The sequence below is a fragment of the Tenrec ecaudatus genome, chromosome 4, assembly GCF_050624435.1.
Source record: "Tenrec ecaudatus isolate mTenEca1 chromosome 4, mTenEca1.hap1, whole genome shotgun sequence".
NCBI lineage: Eukaryota > Metazoa > Chordata > Mammalia > Afrosoricida > Tenrecidae > Tenrec > Tenrec ecaudatus.
In genome coordinates, this window is record NC_134533.1 from 45,541,883 (window position 1) to 45,555,388 (window position 13,506).

A 13,506-nucleotide genomic window follows, 5' to 3' on the forward strand; every position below is an offset into this window, starting at 1 on the left:
TTGCTTGAGTCATACTTTAGTCCTCAAAGAAACATCCGTGTCCGTCAACACTTTAAAGAAGTCATGTGCTGCATGTTAACTGATTGCAGTACATCTTTTGATCTCTTGACTGGTGCTTGAGCATTGGTTCATGTCCTCCTCAGTTTCAGCAAGGCAGTTTGTGTCATCTGTATACTGAAGGTTGTTAATAAGCCTCCCCCACCTCCCCGGCCTCATACTGCACTCTTCTTCACATAATCCAGCTTGTCAGATGATTTGCTCAGCAGAGATTTAACAAGTCTGATGAGAGGATACCACCCTGATGCATCCCTTTCCTGATTTTAAACCATGCAGTAGCCCCTTGTTCTGTTCACAGAAATACCTATTCATGCATATTCAAGTTCTGAATGAGCACAATGATGTGTTCCAGAATTCCCATTCTTGTCAAGGTCATCACCGTTTACTACTGTCCACACAGCCACGTGCCTTTGCATAGACAATGAAACACAAGTAAACTTCTTTCTGGCATTCTCTGTTTTGAACCAAGCTCCATCTGACATCAGCGATGATATCCCTTGTTCCATGTTGCGTTAGTCTGGGTAAACTACAGAAATAAATTCGTGGACACTCATATGTGTATAAGAGAGATTTTTATACAAAGGGTAATTGTACATTAAGAAAGCATCCCAACCCAGTCCAGTCCAAGCCTATAAGTCTGATATTTAGCCTATATGTCTGATACCAATCTATAAAGTCCTCTTCAGACTGACAAAACACATGTGATGATGCTGAAGGCAGGACAATCACAGGCCAGTGGAACCAGTGGTGTTGTAAGCATCTCAGCGCTGGCAGCGGTCTCTACGTGGCTTCTCTAGATCCATGGTTCTAGCTGAAATCAGGGTAGGTTCATGTGACTTTTCCTCAGGGATATCTCGCAGGGAGTCAGACTCGTGTCTTTGTCAGTAGAGAGTCTCCAAGGAAGAGACCAGAAAAAGAGAGGTCTCTCCTGCCTTCAAGGAGGGAATTCCTGAATTCCAAGAATTCTGAGGAGAAGGCCATTCCCACACAGAGGACTCATTGGTAATATCTTGATTGACAGGCCAGACTCCACGTCTTAACTCATAATCCTCTCAAATTGACACCAGGTTATGTAACCACCACACATGTCCTTTTCTGAATCCAGTCCGAATTTCTGGCAGTTCCCTGTCAATGTAATGTAACCATTGTTTGATGATCCTCAGTAAAACCTCACCTGTGAGCTAGATCAATGATATCATTCTATAGTTTGAGCATTCTGTTGGGTCAGCTTTCTTTGGATGGGCACAGACATAGATCTTTTCCAATCGGTCGGCTCAGTAGCTTACTTGCAAATTTTCTGGCATAGATGAACGAGTGCTTCCAGTGCTACTTCAGCTTTCTAAATATTTCAGTGGGTGTTCCATCAATTCCTGGAGCCTTGTTTTTGGGTAGTACATTCAGTGAAGCTTGAATTTCTTCCCTCAGCACAATTATTTCTCGCTCATGCTATCTCTAAACAGGGTGGAATGTTAGCTAGTTCTTTCTGGTGACGCTATGTATTATTTCCATCTTCTTTTGTTGCTTCTTGCAGTGTACAAGATGTTGACTACAGAATCTTTCAAAATTATATTCTGAGTCTTGAATATTTGTCTGAATCCTCTTAGTTTCTGATATGCTGAGCATTTCCTTCCCTTTTGGTTTTCTCATTCTATGTCTTTACACATTATTGACAATATTTTAATTTGTCTTCTCCAGCTGCCCTTTGAAATTTTCTATTCAACTACTTAACTTTAAACTTTCTTCCATTTGCTTGAGTTACTCTATGATTAAGAGAAAATTTCAGAGTCTCTTCTGACATCCCAATTAATCTTTTCTTTCTCTCCTATGTTTTTAATTTCCCTTTGCTTTCTTAATGAATGATAGTCTTGATGTCCTCCCACAGCTCATCAGATCTTCTATAATTAGTGTTTAATGTGTCAAATCTCTTCTTGAAATGTTCTGGAAATTCAGGTGGGATAAACTCAAAGTCATATTTTGACTCTTATGAATTTATTTAAATTTTCTTCAGCTTAATCTCAAACTTACCTAAGAGCAAATGATGGTCTGTTCCACAATTAGACCCTGGTCTATTTTTAGCTACTGATATTGCACTTCTCCACCATGTCTTTCAACAGATATAGTTAAATTGACTTTTTATAGTTCAATTGACTTTGGATCGAGGAAGTCCATTGGTATAGTCACCTTTTGTGTTGTTGAAAACAGGCATTTTCTATTAAAAAGTCACTGGTTTTACAAAAACATATCATGTGAATTCCAGCTTCATTTCAATCACCAAAGTCCATATTTTCCAACTACTATCCTTTCTTTTTTTTTGTTTCCAACTTTTACATTCTAATCACCTCTATCAATGCATCTTGATCAAATGTTTGATCAATTTCCTAATGAAGTTGTTGGTAGAATTCTTCAGTTTTTTTTTCCCTCACTAGCTTTTGTGGTTGATGCCTAAATTTGAATCACAGTAGCATTGATTGGGTTTCTTTTGAGGTGGATAGATATAATCAGATCAAATACAGCATTGTACTTTATACTGGATTTAGCAAGATCCTTTCTGACAATGAGTGCCATGCCAGTCCTACTGATTGTGTTCATCCCAACATAGTAAATTATATGATTTTCTAATCCAAAATTGCCAATTCCAGCTCACTTCAACTCCTTAATGCCTAGGATGTTTATTTCATGTGTTCCCTCTTATTTTTTTAACAATTCCACTTTTCTTAAATTCATATTTTGCCCATTACCCATCAAAAAATGAAGACCCAAAGGTTCCACTCCCACAGGCTTTACTGGACTCATGTCACCAAGGTTGACTCCCCTCCAAGAAATAATCGCCTCTTCGGTCACATTTTGAGTGCCCTTGTGCTGGAAGGGCACAATGGTCAGTAGTATCTCTGACAATGTTCTGTTTCTTTTGTTTAGGCTTTCAGTATATAAAAAAGGTTCAGAGCAATGAATAATGAGTATCAATGCTTCAATTGTGAACCCTCAATTTGTTGAGGTCTGTTTATGACAGTGGCAGCCCAAAATCCATATGCAGAGTGCCTACTTGGATTAAGCCTCTTGCAGACCCCTTTGACCACAGTTGCGGGACACAATAGCCTCACTATCAGACACAGATTGTGGTACACTTGACCTAGTCATTTGATCTATTTCTTGACCCATCCTGGATTTGTTCTAGGTTTAAGGATGTCTTGCTGAAGGGCTGGGGGAATGCAGTGGAACAGCCAGGGAATGGAGCAGCAAGGTCCTCAGGGAATGCTGAAGGTGGACTTTGGGGCCAGGGCATGGTGCCCCAACAGACTGGACTGAAAAACACTCCTAAAGGCCAATAAACGATCCTTGAACTAACTACAAGCTTTTCTTTCTTGTTGTGCTTTGTTTTGCTCTTTATCAGTGGTTTGTTGTTATTGTTTTGTTGTATATTGTTGTTTGGTTTTACTATGTCTTGTTTTTGTGCATGTTATTATCTCTGCAGGTCTGTCTAAATAAGATAGGCTGGATGAAGAATTGGAGGAAAATCAACGGGACCGACAGTTCCAGGGGGACATGGGATAGGGGGAGGTGGGGATAAGGAAGTGGTGTTAACAAACCCAGGGACAAAGGAGTAACAACTGATCCAAATTGGTGGTGAGGTGGATGTGGCAGACCTGGTAGGGCATGGTCAAGGGTAATGTAACGAAGAGGTACAGCTGAAGCCCAGGTGGGGATGGAGCATGATAGTGGGACAGGAGGAAAGTCGAGGGAAATAGAGGAAAGAGCTGGGAGGCAAAGGTCATTTATAGAGGTCTAGACAAAGTCATGTACATATGCAAATATATATATATGAGGATGGGGAAATAGATCTATGTGCCTATATTTATAGGTTTAGTATTAATGTGGCAGAAAGACATTGGGCCTCAACTCAAGTGCTCCCTCAATGCATGAAACTTTCTTCTATTAAATTGGCATTCTATAATGCTCACCCACCTGACACAACCACTGAAGACAAAGTGGATGAATAAGCAAATGTGGTGAAGAAAGCTGATGGTGCCCAGCTATCAAAAGATATAGCATCTGGGGTCTTAAAGGCTTGAAGATAGACAAGCGGCCATCTAGCTCAGAAGCATCAAAGCCCACATGGAAGAACACACCAGCCTGTGTGATCATGTGGGTCTGAAGGGATCAGTTATCAGGCATTAAAGAACAAAAATTCATATCATTGGCTGCACACCTCCATAAACGATCGCTGAGGGCAAACAGATGCATAAGCAAATGTGGCGAAGAAAGCTGATGGTGCCTTGCTATCAAAAAAAAATAGTGTCTGTGGTCTTAAAGGCTTGAAGGTAAACAAGCAGCCATCTAGCTCAGAAGTAACAAAGCCCACATGGAAGAAGCACACCAGCCTGTGCGATCATGAGGTTGTCAATGGGATCAGGTATAAGGCATCATCAGAACAAAAAAAATATCTTACCATAGTGAATGAAGGAGAAAGTGGAGAGTGGAGACCCGAAGACCATTTGTCGGCCACTGGAGACCCCCTCACAGAGGGGCCTAGGGGAGGAGATGAGTCAGTCAGGGTGCGATGTAGCACTGATGAAAAATACAGCTTTCCTCCAGCTCCTAAATGCTTCCTCCCCACCAACTATCATGATCTGAATTCTACCTTGTCTGGATAGAGCAGAGATGCACACTGGTGCAGATAGGAGCTGGAGGCACAGGGAATCCAGGGCAGATGATACCTTCAAGATGAGGGGTGTGAGTGTGATACTGGGAGGGTAGAGGAAGAGGGAGCTGGAAAGAGGGAACCGATTACAACGATCTACATGTGACCTCCTCCCTGGGGGACGGACAACAGAAAAGGGAATGAAGGAAGATGTTGGACAGGGCAAGGTATAACAAAATAATAATTTATATATTATCATGAGGGGGAGGGGCTGGGAGGGAGGGGAAAAAAGAGGACCTGATGCAAAGGGCTTAAGTGGAGAGCAAATACTTTGAAAATGATGAGGGCAAAGAATGTACAGATGTGCTTTACATAATTGATGTATGTATGGATTGTGATAAGAGTTGTATGAGCCCCTAATAAAATGTTTTTTTTAAAAAAAGGATGTTGTGCTTGTTTCTTGACAGAGGCTTTCTTGCTGCCTATTTTAATATTGCCAGTGATCTTTTCTTTCTTCTGTAGCTTCCCAGTTCATGCGGCACAGAGGGACTGATGTAGAGACATTTGTTGACAGCACTGTCTCCTGGGGGATGAGGAGGAGGTTGAAAGGAACTGAGGGTAAATCATGTTTATGAGAGGGGGGGGGCCCTGGAACACATTGTGGTGATGTATATACAACTGTTTGAAATATTGCTGAACTATGGAAGTTTATGATGTGTGTATTATGTTTCAAACAAAACATTCAGAAGAATAATATTAAATGTAAATAAACAAATCCATGAAGACAGCATATTAACGGTTTCTAGGAAATGTAGGGGTTGGATAACGGGGAGTGATTGTTAAATGGGTACAACGTTTCCCTTTGTTCACTTTCTATTGTGAATTCCACGGGAATTTACTTCTCAGATCACCATTTGTATTCAACAATTTAAACAACTTATCAAACGTTTTATTTATATCTATACTTGATATTTTTGTTTTTGTTATTTGTCTTTGTTTTTGTAAACTTTTCTTCTAGAACCGTTCATTTTATCCCAAAATGTTATTCTCTGGTTTATGCTGGACACAAAACAAAACTGTGCAGTCAAGTCCTCATTCTATTATGAGGCAGCTGTAAGACCTCCAGGAAGGCAATTAATTCTCTTGATCTCAATATTCTCATCTAGATAAGTAGGGGGCTTGGCTACATGATCCCGATGATTTGTTTTAGGTCCAATTTCTATTCTACAGATTCATGGATGTAAGTGATAATTGCTTCTGTTTTCAATTTAAATCAAAGTGATACTCCTGTCAAAAGTGACTCCTCACTTATAATACTTTAAAGCAGTGGGATTTAGAGATTTGTGCCTGATTTTTGCATTCAGTCCAGGAAGTTTCCAGGGTGCAGAGAAATCCATTTCAGTGTCCTTTAAGGATTTATAGTTAAGTTGAAACAGCTGGATACGGTTCTTAGTTAGCTTTGCTTTAGGGCAAGAACCAAGAGCCCTCATGATGGCTAACAGCAAAGGTGGTGGTTCAAAACCTGCTAGAAGGGGAAAGATGAGGCGTCTGTTCCCTTAAAGACTAAAGATTTAGAGTCTCAGAAACTATACATGTGGTCACTGTGAGCCAGAATCTACTCTGCAGCAAGAAGTTTGTTTTTTTGACAAGGAATATTGCCTTGGTAATGTCGTGGTAAAAGCACTGGGCTGATAACTGAAACCTTAATGATGCAAACCCACCAGTGACTATGTCTGAGAAAAATGGAGTCGTTTGTTCACATACACACTTGCAGCTTTGGAAACACTATGGGGAGAGGTAGTTCTACTCTGTCCTGTGGAGCTGCTATGAGTTGAAGATGGGGGTGGGGTGGGATGGGTGGGGGGTGGGGTTGGGTTGGAATTAATTTCAGTGCATTACAAGTTTGAAATATTTTCAATTCAATTACTTAAAACATGAATATGCAACAACTGGAGGTGATTTTGATAAAGATTTTGCTGTGAGAAGGGACTGGTTTAGTTGTTTCAAAATAAGTGCAAATTTAAATAACATAAAAGAACAAGTATACGTTGTCTGTTAATATCCATGTTTATATCCCAGGGACTTCCTGTATCATGTTAGCATGGTTTCATATGTTACTAAAATTTATGAGTTAATATTAAGAATAATTTTAAAAACTTTTGAAGGAAGAAACACATAAAAAAATCACTGGACTTTACCAGGTATTTCATATAAATTCTGAATATATCTTACCATTCTAAAGGACCAGCCATCTGAGGTAATAGCTGGTCAGCCATGCTTGCTCTCCTCTGGCTGCACACCAGAGAGGAGACTCCAGTTCTACATTAGGCCAAGGCTAACATGAGACATGCCTTCGCCCTCCAATTCCTGAAACTTTTTCTGACACCAACTATCCCTCCCATGGCCCTCTACTTTCTGTTGGATTTGATAATCCTTTGAAATGAATACAGAGAACTCAGAGCATCATTATGGCTGTGGTGGCTTATGATGCGAGTTAATAGGTTACAAGCAAAGATCAGAAATGTACAGCATACAGTCATTTTACCCACAGTGCCTTTTCGCATCCATGTGGGTGGGCACATCTCTCTGGTCCTTATCTTTAGTCCCTTGGCTCTGCCCTGCACAGACAAGTATTGCAAACCTCGTGGAACGTTTGATACATACCTAGAGGGCACCCTATACTTAGAACCTGCCACCAGCCCCAAATCACTAGGTCCAGAAAGCTTTGAGTTCTGTTATGATCCCAGAGCTCTTCCTTTACCGCCTCTCCACATGGGGCTTTCAAATGCATTTCACTCCTGACTCTTCTTTATTGGTGGCCATAGGATGCTCTTTAGCTGGTCTGAGATGGTTCACTTCATACCCAGGGAGAAGGGAACACTGACCAGTCCTCAGTAGAGTCTGTTGAAACTTATTTGTATGTTCTATCCTAGTTATTCAGAAGACGTTACAAGCTTAGAAGAGCTGAACCAATTCATTTAGCTTCACCTTTGAAAATAGCTGCAGTTCTTGAGTTGCTGTTACTAAAATGTCTGATTTGAATCCACGTCACTGCCCTGTTTCATGGTGCTATATTAAGAAACAGGGACAGTCATGTGCTATATGTTGTTGCACCAGGCGCCCTGATGTTGTAGTGGGTTACACCTCAGACTACTAACCACAGAGGAAGCCATTGGAAACCACCAGCCACTCAATGGGATAACATTGAGACTTGCTACTACTGTAACGATTTACAGTCTTAGAAAACCACAAAGTCAGTTCTACTCTGTCCTGCAGGGTCGCAATGAGTTAGAATCAACTCAATGGAATTGAGGTGTTTCGTTGGTTCATTTTGATTTTTATTCCATTAGGTACCTAGGTTTAGAGAGGTGTTCTAGTTCATCAAATGATCCCCCCCTCTCCAAACTCTTCCTCTTTTGAATGTAAGGAAATATCTATATTTTACAATTGATTTACCAGCTTTCTATGCCATAAAAGAAGAAAGGCAAACAAAATAGGGTCATATTATTCAATCCAGTTGTGACATAGCCAAGCAGTGAATTGTGCAGGTACTCTGTTTGAGTCCACACTGCATAATACATTGATCACTATTTCTTGGATAAGTTATTAACCATTTTGTGTCTTATTTTTCTTACATGAATCAAGTGATATGTTGGCATGGTGGTTAAAACAAAATTCGCATCTGTTAACCAAATGGTTTGCTGTTCGGACCCACCAGTGATACTTGAAGAGAAAGATGTAGATGTCCACATTTGTAAAGATTTACAGCCTTGAAAACTCTATGGAGGAAACTCTACTCTGTCTACAAATTACTCTGAGTCACAATAGACTCACCTGCAATGGGTTTCATTTCTTCTTATGATGAAGGTAACAGTATAATTGATGTATAGGCTTTAGGGGATACCAAATGAATCTCATGATGAGCAAAATCTAGGTAAAGATAGCTAATGCTCCCTGTATTCTTGTGTTGCTGGAGCTGGAAGCTGCTGTTTCCTATCCTTCCTGCCTGTCAGGCAGAGTTTCCTGAATATTTTCCGCTTACTTGGAACATGCCACACTGGTTTCCAGTGTCTGTGATGCAGTTTTCTCTGTGTTTCAACTGATACACTGCATACTGGCACCCTGTCAGCTCTGACTCTAGTAACTGTAACAAGTCTCCAAGTCATGGTTTACTTCATAGCTATGTTGTTAGTATGTAGTTTGAACCTGTGCTCTGAGTTTTACATGATTAAGTGTATTTAGATTCACATCCTCAGTATTAATTATTATATTATTTTTAAATAACTTAGTTTTCATTTTGTTTTTAATTAATCTTATAGACTTACTTGATAAGTAGGATTTTGTAATGAAATATAGTTGTTCATATATTGACCCCTGCCTTTCACTGGCAGCGATTTGTTCCCTTTTAAAGAATAAGGATATAAAAGTTTCAAAAAATTCCACTAGCCATAATGCTATAAGTGTAAATTTTGCTATAAAATATGGATGGATATACATATAATAAAATATGTTCCCTGATGCATTCTAAAATATACTTTAAGAAAATGAATAGGTGAGCTAGCACGTAGTCATTCCAAGAAAGTATTCTGTGAGACAAATGATTTAAAATGCATTATGGATTCAAGATTATTTGTACTGTTACTTGCCTCATTATAAAACCTTCCCTTTTTAAATATCATTTAGTTTGATTTCAACTATTATAAAAATACACTCAAGCTCTTTTAGCTCAGTTATCCTCAAGTGAAATTAGATTTACTGATAAATTCTCTTCTATCTCTAAAACATCCATTCCAAATCAAATCCTGAACAAAAACATTCAAAACATTTTATACTAGATTACACTCCAACAGAACCATGAACTTTTATTTCCATTAATTGAATTATCCATCCCTAAAAGTATGCCATTTGTGCATATTATAAATTTATAATCATATCTCTATATAAGTAAACATACATTTAAATGTTACAGTTATAGCTGAAAGTCATAATTTTAAAAGGATACATTAGATCAAATTACTAAAGATGATTGCTTTTGTTTAGTCTTATTGAGCAACTATAAAAAGTATGGAAGTAGTGATTGAGATCTTAAAAGCTTACAAGCAGCCAGCTGAGATTCAAGCCTTTAAAATCTCAATTACTGAAAGCAATAGCCAAAGACAAGTTTCGAGGAATTGATGGAATACCAATTGAAATGTCTTAAGCTGATGAGGCATTGTCCATTCCAAGAAATTTGGAAGTGAACTACTTGGAAGGGTTACTGGAAGAGATATACATGTTTTACCCATCCCAGAGAAAGGTGACTAACAGAAAGCTCAAATTACAGAAAACCATCATTGCTATCATAAGAAAGTGAATTATCGCTGAAGATCATGGAAGAAGGGGTGCGGCAGCACATTGACAGGGAGCTGCCAGAGAGTCAGGGGGTTCAGAAGAGGTCCTGGAACAAGGGATATTCTTGCTGGTATCAGAGGATTCCTGGCTGAAAGAATACAGTAACACAGAGATGGTTGCATGCGTTTCATTGACTATGCAAAGATTTTTGACTGTGTGAAGCATAACAAACCATGGACAGATTTGAGAACAGGAATTCCAGAACACTTCAATTTGCTAATATGGGACCTGTACAGGGATCAAAGTCAGCCATTAGCACAAGGGAATACTTCATGATTTAAAATCAGGTAAGGTGTGTGTGTGTGAAGGTTGCATCCTCTCAATCTGTATGCTGAGAAAATTTTTTGAGAAACTGCCTTGTTATGATGAGGAATGTGGCGTCAGGATTGGAGGAAGAATTATTAACAAATTGTGATATGAATATGAAACTACCTTGCTTGCTAAAAGTGCGGAGGATATGAAACCCTTGCTGATGAAGATCAAAGATTGCAGCCTTCAATATATGGATTACACACATGGATTACAAATCAATATAAAGAAAACCGAAACCCTCACAACTGTACCAATAGGTAGCACAATGATAAATGGAGAAAAGATTGAATTTGGCAAGAATTTAATCTTGCTTGATCCACAATCAGTGCTCACGGAAGCACCAGTTGAGACCCAGTGCTGTGTTACATTGGGTAAATCTGCTGTGCAAGAACTTCTTAGAGGGCTGGAAAGCAAAGGTGATTCTTTGAGGACTAAGGGGCCCCTGACCCAAGCCCTGGTATTTCCCATTCCCTAATATGTGTGGGAAGAAGAAGGATGTTGCATTGTGGGGCTTTAATTAATGTCATAAAACAAAATGTTTGTGAAGTACTGAATGAAAAACAGTTTCCAATATAAACATTGACATTAATCACGCTAAAAAATAGCAAAAGGAAATATAGGGAGCAGAACAATATGCTAAAGGACATGAGAATCCTTTCGTGAAAATATTTGAAAAAAGAGTGTCACATTATTTCATGGCACACATTTTTAGCAAACCAAGACCTTGAAAGGAACTTCCATTTGCTAACTTCTATTTTCATTGTGTTATCAATAACAACAACAACAAAGCAGGGAAAGAAATTATATGTTAAGGATCAACTATTTAAAAAAATTTTAAGAAACAAAATAAAAACATTTAAAGGTTATAAAATAAATCACAGTGTATGATCCTGGATTGTGATGGTAAAATGATATTACATAATATGGCTTTTCTATCCACGTCTCTCTTACTCCCTTCAAATTGTTGGATGAAGCTATGTAAATAGTGTATGAAACACGAATAGGGTGGACTGGTCAGCCCAGGCTGTAATTCTTCTGTGTATTTATGACGGTTAGAGATTATATCAACCACACTCTTGTAGTGTAGTGGTTCAGTGTTGGGCTGTGATCCACATGATTACCAATTCAAAACCACCAGTAGCTCCATGGGACAAGGAGACCTTTTTCAACTTCTGTAGACAATCAATATTTTGAAACCAATAAGACTCAGATTGACTAGATCTCAGTGAGTTAAAGAGAGACGCTCCTGGTTAGGATAGGAGTAGAGTCCAGCCTACCGATGGAGTCACAGCCCTGAGGACACCTCTTTGGTGTCATGAGCCTTTTTTTCTAAAAGAGAGCCAGATCTAGCAGAGTCAAACCCAGGCCCTTTGCTTTCTGCCAGCCCTGCATTTGCTTCTGGTGCCTCAGTGTCCTGTTGCCTTGCCTGCACATCCCAAGAGCTTCTGTGGACTTCCCACAGTGGAGTCGTGTAGCTGACGTTGGACCTGTGGATTCACCAGCCTCTACTGCTGTCTTTGCTTCTTTTCCAGCTTCCTATTTGTCAGGAGTCAGGAGAAGCCGGACTTGAACCGGACTTGACTTACCTATTTTTACAACTGTGTAAGGTATTTTTTGATTTACATTTCTTCCTGTATATGACACATACAAGAGACACAGGTTTCGTTTCTCTAGGAATCCAATCAGTAGTAAGACTCAAATAATTTAACAATAGGCTCCTTGCCCTGATGACCACGTTAAGTATAAAAACTATCTACCGAAAGGTAGTCCATTATTTCATACCATGAATACTGAAATAAGAATGGAAGAAAGGGGGTCAGATTGGAGGGATGTGCACAGCTCCGTTACCAGACTAAGAGGATTGTAAAGTTGATTGTGGCAGATGTAATCATTTTCAAGCCATTTCAGTTAAAAAAAAAAAGTGAAGGGGAAAGATGCAGGATGAATTCCTCTGACCCTAGAGCAGGGGTGAGCACAGTTTGACTAATACGCAGGATGCACTGGAAAGTGAATTGGTGCAGATGCAGTCAGAATAAAACAGTACGCTATCATTTCTCTATCATGTGATCTATTTAAATTTGTTCTAGGTTTTAGTACTTCCTGCTTTCTTTTCAATGGAGGTTTTTGTCTGTTTCACAAACATTTATTCTAAGAAATACACGTAAGTATAAGGTATAAGACAAGAAAGTAAATGTGAAAAATGGCTGGATGTTTGAAGATATATACTGTATATTGGTGTTGAGTATCAGTATATTGCATATTTTATACTACTTTCTTGTCCTATATATTTTAGTATTTCTATAACACTTTAATATTAAAATATTATTGTAGAAATAATAAAAATCAAATAATCATTAACTGCACCCAAATTGTTTATTAGTGTTTTTGAATTCTTGATTCACTGAAAGCAAACCATAATTTATCAAAATGTACTTTGTGTGAGAAATGATCAATCAGACCTTTAATAGATGGACCTACTCAAAAATAGATCTTCAGTTGAAATTAAATATGTATCCATCACAATGAATTTACATATCTTAATTTAAAATTTGTTCGTTATACAAGATTATTTTATTTGTACAATGTTTCTAAGTTTTTTGCTTTACCTAATGTTTCCTGTTATCTTCCTGACTCACTATTTATTCTGACTGCATTTTGTAAAATGCCAGGCTCCTGTGGTATATTAAATAAAGGGAACCAGTAGAATGATTAAAGTGTGTCATTGGGCATAAAACAAATAGCTGATGTCAAGTCTTGAATATCAAAAGAGGAAAAAATACACTGAGTATTACTTGATTTAGTTTAAATTAGATAAAATTGATGCATTTGAACTCACTAATGGATTGTCATTTTTATTGTTATTTTAGTATATCTAAAGGTAACTATTAAAATGCTTTGGATTTTATAGGCTTGGCTTTAGAGTTTGTATGTTTGTATGTGAGTGTTTTAGAGTTTGTATGTGTGTGTGTTTTGCTTGGGCAATTCAGAGGCAACAATTTAATATCAATGTTGAGAAGAAAAGGCTATTGTGTTACCTTGATTTGTGCACGTTAGAACTGTGTAACTGTTTTATTGTAAAAGAGCTAAAAATCAGCATATTCTTATAC